The 10,754-nt window shown below is 37.1% G+C and overlaps 1 pseudogene; it reads left to right on the top strand.

Annotated features, from left to right (window-relative positions):
• The first annotated feature begins 4,029 nt into the window (after positions 1 to 4,029).
• On the top strand, positions 4,030 to 4,123 carry LOC130033820 (uncharacterized; annotated as a pseudogene).
• The last annotated feature ends 6,631 nt before the right edge of the window (positions 4,124 to 10,754 follow it).

The raw sequence follows: 10,754 nt of genomic DNA, 5'->3' as shown, positions 1-10,754 counted from the left end.
AAAAATACCCCAATATACTGGAAAGGTTCTAGAACATTAGATGACTGAAACTCAATTATGAGCAACTTTGAAACTGTGTATCTCTTAGTGATTCTAATCGTTAAAGTAAATTTTAAATATACCCATCAAAGTAACCTTTTTACCACTAAATGGGAAAGATACTTTCTAATACTTATCCTCACCAAAAGCTCAACAGAGTGTGACACTTGCCAGGAAATGTCCTCCCTTGCATTTTTCTCATGATACTTTTAGTACTTCACTCTTCTGTTTCTTCCCTTTTCTCATGCCAAATCTTCCCATCTCCCTTGCAAGCTCCTGAAACATTATCCATTCAACATTGATGCACTTTGCCACTGCTCCTCTTGACGTCTTGTCCACGAACTGATTCTAAAACATAACATAGCTGCAATTACAGTATTCATGCCAAAGACAGTCATTGATATATCTTTGGGTTTGGCTTTCTACAAGCTATTGGCACACAGGTGAGTAACATTTTTTTCCTACAGAGAACACAAAAATAGTTATGCTGGGTTTTAAAGTTACATCAGTATTTTTAATGTTTTATTGAATATCTGTGATATAGACCATTACAAATCTATTCATAATTTGCTTCCAGTCATACAACGATCCAACTTCCATCCTTCCTCTAGTGTACATTTCCCAAAACCAATATTCCTGGTTCCCTAAAACCATCCCCCAACAAACTACCCCCACCCCCAGCCTGTCTCTATGGCAGGATCTTTAATTCTTTCTCTTTGTCTCCTTTTTATTTTGTGCATTAAGGGTCTCATAAAGGTACTAAGAGGTCATCATGTTTGTTCAAGGAATTTAGCATTTTTATCAGGAAGGTAAGCCTGGAGTAGCTTTGAGGTATGGAAATGACTGCTGAGGCTTCCATAAGTACAGGGAAGTGGGTGTGGGATGCCCATCCTGCCCAGAGAAAGCCTGGAGATTTCAGTCACAAAACACACATATCCGAATTTTCAGCTGTTATGTTTCAGGGAGAGCCATCCTGAGACGTGGAAACCAGAGGAGGGCATGGTGGCGATTTTGTATTGTGGGAGAAAGTGGCTGCACTGGGTTTTGGTTGGGTGGGCACCAAACTAAACTGCTTCCCTCCGATTTACCCTAGTGTCTTCAGCCTTTTGCAGTTCCAAGGTTAACTGTGGCTGTTGATATCTTCGAGATATGTCTATGGGTCTCTGAAACAAGACCAATCCATTAGCTTGTATAGCTGAGCCAGGGGTGGGTTTGTGAACATGGCTCCCACATATCTTTCGGGAGTTTAATTTCTCGGGAAACGTAGTCCTGAGTTGTTGGGAGCCAGCCAGAGGCACAGTGGCGATTTGAGGTTTTCAGGAAGCATGAAGACACCATCAGACTATTGATGCACTCACCTGAGGGTACAGGTTGACTTCCTGCAGGCACTGCACAACCAGACTAACAAATATTCATTGAATGAATGAAGGAATAATCAACATTTTCAAAATGTGTCTCTTTATTGCATTTTAGAAGGGTAACTTCTAACAGGAAAACAATCTTCATGGTATAATCAAGACCTACGATTTATTTTTAATATATTTAATAAAAGCTACACATTTTGGAAATTTATACAAAGAAATTCTTTTAAATTATCTGTCTTCATAATTTACTTGTAAATTACTAAGATATCACTGTTTCTTCCACCGTTCTTAGCATAGAAATTTACAGACAGAATGTGCTAAGTAAAAATTCATTTTGGCTCTTCTGTTCAATGTAGTACTGGAAGTACTTGGAAGAGAAAATAGATAAGAAAAAGATATTAAGGGTTTTTCATGTATGAAAGGTAGAAATAATCTCTCACTATTCACAGAAGATATCATACAATATTTAGAGAATACTAAAATCTCTGCGAAAAAACTCCTAGAGGCAATAGACTTTTATAGTAAAATTGCAGGCTATAAACTCAATACCGAAAAGTCTATGGATTTTTTATATGCAAATAATGAGAGAGAAGAAAGTGACATGAAAAAGCAATCCTATTCATAATCGTGCCTCAGAAAATCAAGAACCTTGGAATCAGCTTAACTAAGGAGGTAAAGGACCTATACAATAGGAAATTAAAAAGGACACGAGGAAATGGAAACATATATACTACTTATGGAATGGGAGAATTAACATTGTCAAAATGGCAATTCTCCAAGAAGCATTGTAAAAATTCAACTTGATCCCTATAAAGATACCCATGACATTCTTCAAAGAAATTGATCAAGCATTCCTGAAATTCACATGGAACAATAAACGCACACGAATAGCTAAAGCAATTCTTGGGGGAAAGACGATGGAGGCAACACCTTCCCCAACCTCAAACTCTACTGCAAACGATAATAATGAGAACAGCATGGGACTGAAACAAAGGCTCAGCTGCAGACCAATGGAAAAGGATTGAATATACTGACACACACCCTCAAATATATAATCATCTAATCTTTGATAAGGGAGCAAGAAACGTGAAGTGGTTTAAGAGAGTCCTTCTAAACAAACGGTGCAGAAAAAACTGTACAGCTGCATGCAAAAAAAAAAAATAGCTCAGACCTCTACCTAACACCATGCACAAAAGTCAGATAAAAATAGGTCAAAGTCCTCAACATCACACCAGAATCCCTCAGGTACAGTGATGACAAGGTTGGCAAATCCCTCCACGATATTGAAGCTAAAGGTATCTTCAAATATAACACGCCACTTGCCAAGCAACTGGAAGCAGAGATAAACAAAGGGAACTATCTTAAATTAAGCAGCTTCTGTACCTCAAAAGAAACTGACCAGAAACAAAGACTCCAACATGCGGGCAAGATACTCGCAGAAGCCTACCAGGTTCTCTGAGAGTGAGAACTGGACAATCAGAGTTGCTGTCTTCTAAATAAGATCCAGTCTCTGGATGTTGGCTATTGAGGGAATTACATGGATCCAGGGGTAGTTCGTGGTTGTAACACTTAATTACTAGAAGATGGGGGATCTGGAAGGAGCGGGCACATTCTTGATCTGAGCAGCCATGGAGATCTCATGCCCTGGTCCCGCACATTTGGGTTCCTCTTCCAGTTCCTTCATGCATGAGGCTCCTTCAAGCTTGGGAAGAGTGGTCTCTAAGCGTACCTATGGCTGGTTGCAGAGGTCTTCAGCTGCCGGGGCTATGCTCAGGGCGGTGAGGGAATCTCACCCCGCCATCTCCAAGGGGCCCCAGTGAGGAAAGCCAGGTGCGAGGTCAGGAGACTGTTGTTTTAGACATATTTGGAATTAATTTTAGATCGAAAAGTACGCATCATTGAAAATACTTATGTGCTTAGTAATAAATTACTACAAACTTGTTCAATCACGTCAGAGAGCCCACTCTGCTCAGAGAACTAGATTTTTAATTACAGATCCGTTTTTCCCATGTGTCATGACTGAGAATCACTATCAGTAGATATGAAACTCACTATACACAAAGATGCACACAGGTTACTATGAGTCATCTATGTTGTTAATATCAGTTGGCCATTAAACTTCACTGAGACCCTTTGTTCTGTCCTTTATAGGAGCCTCATGAGTCTCACCTTCCGTTCAAGTTGAACTTGTAATAAGGTGGAATGAAATCATCAATATAATCCTCACCTCATCCTTCAGGAGAAAAATCCTACATACATTCAAGGTGGTCAAAGTGCAGACAACACCATCCACCTTTTCCTGGAGATGTACACGAGACTGAGGCGAGAAAAGCAAAAGGCTCTAGTTTAATGGTCTTAATTAAGGTTTCAGGGAACGACATTAAACAAACTCATATCCCATCTTCCAAAAGAATTATTTTGTAAAACTGATGCCTAGGGTATGGTAAAAGATAATATGGTAAAAACCATATTTTTCTTTCTGGGACATTAAATTTCTAAATCTATTTATTCATGCTGCTTTGAAATACATTCCTTGATTAGGAATCATTGTCTGCCATAGGAGTGAGGAAGGACAACACTCAAAGTAATAAGAAGAGAAAAATATGGAAAAATTAACTCCTACTAAGTTTAACACATATACTAAAATTGAAATGATAAAATGATGAGCATGGTCCTTGCACAGAGATGATATGCAAACTTGTAAAGCATTCCATATTTTTGTTGCAAGAAGAATGAACAGGTCTACTTTAAGCTAAGACAATCCCCACAAGTACAAAAATTCTACATAAAGAGAGCACAAATCCCAATCACAAAAATCTCTCTCAATGTCAATGGACTAAATGTGCCAATTCAGAGGCACAGAATGGGAAGATGAATTAGAAAACTGAAACCAACATTCATTCTGCTGCCTGCAGGAAACACATCTGAACAATCAAAGCACCCATGGGCTAAAGGTAAAAGTCTGGGAAACAAGTTTTCAAGAAAATATCACCTCCACAAAGCTGGAGTGGCCATACTAGTATCAGACCACATGGACTTCAGGCTAAAGGTTATCAGAGACAGTGAAAGTCATTTCTTAGTGGTCATGGGATATGTACATCAGAAAGAACTCACCCTCCTCAATGTATATGATCCTAATGACAGACCAGCAAAATACTTAAAAACAACTTCTAATTGACTTATAGAAAAACATTGATAGCAACACAATACTAGAAGGAGATTTCAACACTTCTTTGTCACGTCTCCATAGATCAAACAGACTGAAGCTCAGCAAGGAAATATTTTCTTTAAGGGAAGTAATGAACAACCATTGGCTTAGAGAAGATATCAAAGAGGAAATAAAAAGTTTCCAGAAACAAATGAGAATGAGGACACAAGCTACCATAACTTGTGGGACACAGCAAAAGCAGTGTTAAGAGGAAAGATTATAGCTCTGCCAGAATTCATCAGGAAGAAAGAAAGGGCCTACATGAATAAATTAGAGCTCAAGATTTTGGAAAATGACCAACAAAAGTAGTCCAAACTAGGCTGGAGGGAGGAAATAATAAAACTTGTACCAGACATCAATGAGCTAGAATCCCAAAATAGAATCCAAAAGACCAATAAAAGAAAAAGCTGATTCTTTGAGAAAATAAATAAGATCAATAAACCATGAGAAGCCTCTCAAAGAAACAAAGAGAAAGAATTCTAATAAATCGAATCAGAAATGCAAAGTGGGGTGTCCTAATAGAAAGTACAGAAATCCATAGGATCATCAGAGATTATTTTGAGAATCTTTGCAGCAGGAAATGAGAGAATCTTGAAAAAATTGATAAATTATTGGATTCCAATTACCTCCCAAGGCTGAACCAAGATGATTTGGAATACTTGAACCTATCACTACCAAGGAAATTGAAATGATGGTCAAAAGTATCCCTACAAACAGAATCCATGGCCCAGATGGATTCAATAGTGAACTGTTTCAAACCTTTAAAATGGAACTGCTTCCAACATTTTTAAGATTTTCCAGGAAATTGAAGAAACAGAAATACTCCCAAATACTTCTATGAGGGAAAGATCACCCTAATACTCAAATCGATAGACACCACAAAAATAGAAAATTACAGACCTATTTCCTTGATGAATACAGATACAAAGATTTTCAAGAAAATACCAGCAAAGAGAATCCAGAAACTCAACAAAAGATCACACACTATGACCAAGTAGGTTTAGCTTGGGGATGCAAGGATGGCTTAACATTCTCTAGTCAATCAACAGAATACACCATCTCAATAAAATAAAGATAAAAGTCATATGATCACATCAATAGATGTAGATAAAGCATTTGATAAGATCCAGCACCCATTCATGATGAAAAACTCGCAACAAAATTGGAGTTGAAAGTACTTTCCTCAATCTAGTCAAAGCAAATTACCACAAACCTACAGCAAGCATTATTCTCAAGGGGGAAAAACCAAAGTCTTGGAGCAGAAATCAATGAACTAGAATCCCAGAATACAATCAGGCACAAAACAAGCTACCCACTCTCACCACTCCTATTCAACATAGTACTTAAAGTACTTGCCATAAGATTTCGGTAAAAAAAAAAAGATATCAAGGGCATCCATATAAAAAAGGAAGAACACAAACTTTTACTATTTGGAGATGACATGATACTATACTTATAAAATCTCAAAGAATCTACAAAAAAGCTCCTGGGAACAATAGATTTGTTTAGTAAAGTAGCATATTACAAAATCAATATCTGGTACTACATGGCTTTCCCATATATTAATAATGAAAGAGAAAAAAAAGATAGAGAAAAACAATCCCATTCAAAATAATACCTCAGAAAATAGAGTATAATAGAATCAACTAAAATGGTTAAGGAACTATACCAAAAAAAAAAAAAAAACCTTCAAAACACTACTTCACGAAATAAGAGAGTATATGAGGAAGTGGAATCACATCCCATGCTTATGGATTGAGAGGTTTAACACTGTCAAAATGGCAATACACCCCAAAGCTCTATAAAGACTTAATGCAGTTTCTATAAGGATACCCATAACATTTTTCAAAGAAATAGATTAAACACTCTTAAAACTCATACAAAACCATAAACTCCCATGAAGAGCTAAAGCAGTCTTTGGTAAAAAGAAGAAGGGAACACCTTCCCCAACTTCAAACCCTACTACAAAGTTTTAGTAATCAAAATACCATGATATTCAGATAAAGACAGGCCTCAGATCAATGGAATATAGTCAAATATCCTGATGCTGGCCCTCAGATTATTATTACCTAATCTTTCTTAAAGGCTCAAGAAGTATGAAGTTGAGCTAGTAAGTATTTTCAGCAACTGGTGCTGGGAAAACTGGACAGCAATATGCAAAAAAAATGAACTCAGACCTCTTTATAGTGCCAGGCACAAAGTCAGATCAAATATATTAAAGACCTCACTATCATACCTGAATTCCTAAGATATATGGAGAAAAATGTGGGAAGATCCCTTCATGACATTAAAGCTAAGGGAAACTTCTAGAATGAAACACAACTGACCAAGGAAGAGGAAGTGAAGATAAACAAATGAGACTACATTAAACTAAGAAGTTTCTGCAACTCAGAAAAAATGGTGACCATGATCGAAAGACAGCCCACGTAATGGGGAAAAATTATTTATGCAATACCCATACAATTAACCTCAAAGTTCTGACTCCTGTATCATTAAGAACACTAAACTGTTCCCGTGAATTTTATTCTTCTTCACATATATTTACTCTAAAATATTTTAGATTTACTTGTAAACCACAGGTAAAAAGGAAAAATTATAAGTTTTTTTAAAAATAAAAAATAACCCCTATACATAGCCAGGTGCGACCCAAAAAACAACAAAGCAAGCAAGCAAGAAAGAAAGAAAAAAATTAAAAATTAAAAAATAATGCCGTTTGCAATGCTAAGGATCAATCCCAGATCATCATTCTTTGCGTTTTTGGGTCACACGTGGCGATGCACCGTGGTTACTCCTGGCTCTGCACTCAGGAATTACTCCTCACGGTGCTTGGGGGGACCATACAGGATGCTGGGAATCTAACCTGGGTAGGACGTGTGCAAGGCAAATGCCCTACCTGCTGTACTATAGCTCCAGCTCCCCCCCTCCCCATAATTCATCATCTTGAGGGCCTCAGATTTTTACCTTCCATTTGGAAACTTCATCTTTACATTGACACAGTAAATTGAAACCACAAAACCATTGAATGGCATGTTATAATGGTAGCAGCCATGAGCAAACATTGATAACCCATAAGTTGGCATGAATGAATTCTGTCTCAGAGGCTTCACTTCTGAGGATACCTGTCACTACCTCCTTTCTGTTACGTATCCCAGGATCAGAACCTACATCAGGCCAGCAGTAGAAATTTTCCACCCAAAAGCTAGCCTTCCCCTGGGATCAGTATCCTTGATCCATCTAACTTGAAATTTTTCATTCATGACTTGTTGACCTTGTTTCAGGCGGAGGCATCCAGAGCATAAACTCAGCTTTCCCGTAGTTTCCACAGGAAACCCAAATACCTAAGAATGTTATCATTTCTGACGCCACTGTTAAAGATTTTTTTGGAATCCCACGGTAAGATACTATCATTCGTGTTATACTATTACTGTTCTCTATAGTTCGGATCTCCCCAAAGAACTCTCTACCCTCCTCACTCCAAGTGCAGACTCCAGTGTATCATGATCCTGAACGTACTTATAATAGTTTCACTCAGGTTCTCCCCTAAAGTGCACAAGTGAAGTTCATACCAATCCAAGTTCTTATTCCTAAACTACCAGAGTGGGCTTGTTCCTCAAGCTTGTGTTCTCCCTTGAAGAAATACCGTGCTTCCTTTCTCTATGTCTCTCTTTGCTTGTTTTGTTAAATGACTGTTCTCGCTTGAACATATATTCCATTCCACCCTACAACTGTTTCACAAGTTTCTAAGGGCTTTTCAATAAAATATATTTTGTTTCACTAAACTAAAACTTTTAAAACCCCAGAGCATTATTAAAACCAATATTTGTATCTTTTAAACCACAAATTTTGAAAATGAAAGGTGGAAAAGCCATGGAATACTACTCAGTTGTATGAAGTGAACTCTTCTTATTATTTGTATATAAAATGTATAACATGAGGAAATTATGTTTAGTGACAAAAACCAGGCAGAGAAAGATAGGCATCCTACAAATTCAGGAATATGTGGCATATGGAGAAAACAAATTAAAAGAATAAAATGAGACAGACAAACGTCTAAAACATTATTTATATTCTATGATTTATAATTCAATTAACAATGGTTTCTCATACACATAATTCCAACATGACACTCCTCATTCTCTCAAATAACAAACCCTCCCTCTCCCCCAATCCCCCAGAATCCCTCCCTCCTAATCCCCTGACCTAATTGTGTGGATCAGTTCTCCCCTTGCATTGCTCTTGAACCTTTGTTGCTACCTGGCTGTGTGTCTTTACATCCCACATATGAGAAAGATCTCTCTGTATCTGCTCCTTTCCTTAAGGCTAACTTTACATGCATGATATCCTCTAGTTTCATCCAATGTTGAAAATTACATAATTTTGATCTTTTCAAAGCAATAAAAACAAACTTTAGAACTATGAGACTATTTACTTACCAGATGGAAAGGTGTTATCAAAGTGGAAAAACTGAACAATGGTGAATGACAGAGTAGGCCTTTCAGTAGTGAGTGTAATATGATACATGCTAGTTGATTCTGCATAATCTTAAATTTTATGAAATTCTGTAATGTAATTCTATAAGGTAATTTTAAATAATCAAAAAAGTATTTAAATAATTTACATTTATCTATGATTATGACGTATCTTTTGTGTCAAACTATCAGAAATAAAAAGAATGTTAGATAGAGATATGGTGTATCACTATACTTTTAAACAAGAGAAGTGCTAAAAATTTCTGTGTCTTGATGAACTCTCATATAAATTGACTCCAAAATCAAATTAATATACTCAAGGAAAAATAAAACTCAACCAATTCAATCTTTTGCCTTCATTCAGGTTCCCATCTGCTGATCTCTGGCAGACGAAACAATTTTTATTTTATTTTATTTTTTTAAAATTTTTATTACTGAAACACCATGATGTACAGTTGTACATTTACAAATTTTTGTGCTTGGGTTTTGATTATACAATGATCACATGCCCATTCTTCCGCCAGTGCCCATTTTCCACCACCATGTATTCCAGTATCCCTCCCACACAGATCCCCCCCATCCCACCCTGCCTCTGTGGCAGGGCATTCCCTTTTGTTCTCTCTCTCCTTTTGGGTGTTGTGGTCTGCAAAAGAGGCATTAAATTGTAATCATGTTCAGTCCATAGTCAGAATTTTTATTTTCAAAGAATTTTTGGCAGAGGTTTGGCATTCTTTGCTAGCAACCAACTCATTTTCTTCTGCATTTTTTTTTCTAGAAATATATACTTATACTAAGACTGATTAGTCATGGCACCAAATTGACAAATGTCCCTGTTTTTACTTCAGTTCTGTTTCCTAATTATCACAAATTATTAGCAGTGGATAGAAAATAACTAGCCCAAAATTCGTGGGGGAAATGGAAATGTTTATGCTTTCCATAGTTTGGAAAATCCCTGTCACTAGTATAGTGACATACATCTAAATTTGTAATCAAAATGATTAAGAAGAGGTAAACCCTGACTGCCACTTCAAGGAAGAACGGGCCTTCAGCAAATATCCTTGGTTTCAGAAGGATGGCTCTGGCTTGGATGGGGGGCAAACATGAGAGCTGTGAGCTACCTGCAGTTAACACATGCTCTGAGGCTATGTGGTTACACTGCTGAGAAATGTCGAGAGCCCTGACTAGGTAGGGTCATGGGGGAGAATGGAATGATGACAAGAAAACAGAGCAACAGGACAAGATGATAGATTCCTTTGTATAAAAGTTTTCATCTCTAATGTATTAATCTGTGAAAAAGAGGACCAACTTCTTATCATTCTTCCTGGCAATATATTATCCTTACATATTGCTTCAGGAAAAAAACGCTTCCCTTGATAGTTATTATAGCCTGAATATCTGTGAGGTCTTTGAAGTCTTTCTATGTATACAGTGCTGATGACTGAAACCAATCTCACTATTTAAGTATCTAAACTGCAATGTTCTCACCATTTAACTCTCTAAACTCTGATGGCTCCAAATCTTCTAAGATCAACTTTCATCTCTTCCATGATATCCAGGCTTCTCTTCCCAACTGTCAATTCTCCCTTTCTTTCTCCCTCTCTTTACCAACTATGGTCTCTCTGCCAAAATTTGCCAAGGCAAGCCTTCTTGAAATATAGACATAAGTTGACTTCT

The sequence above is a fragment of the Sorex fumeus genome, unplaced genomic scaffold (assembly GCF_029834395.1).
Source record: "Sorex fumeus unplaced genomic scaffold, SorFum_2.1 ptg000054l, whole genome shotgun sequence".
Taxonomy (NCBI): Eukaryota; Metazoa; Chordata; class Mammalia; order Eulipotyphla; family Soricidae; genus Sorex; species Sorex fumeus.
Note: the sequence above shows the minus strand (reverse complement) of the source record. Positions and strands in the feature narration are given on the sequence as shown.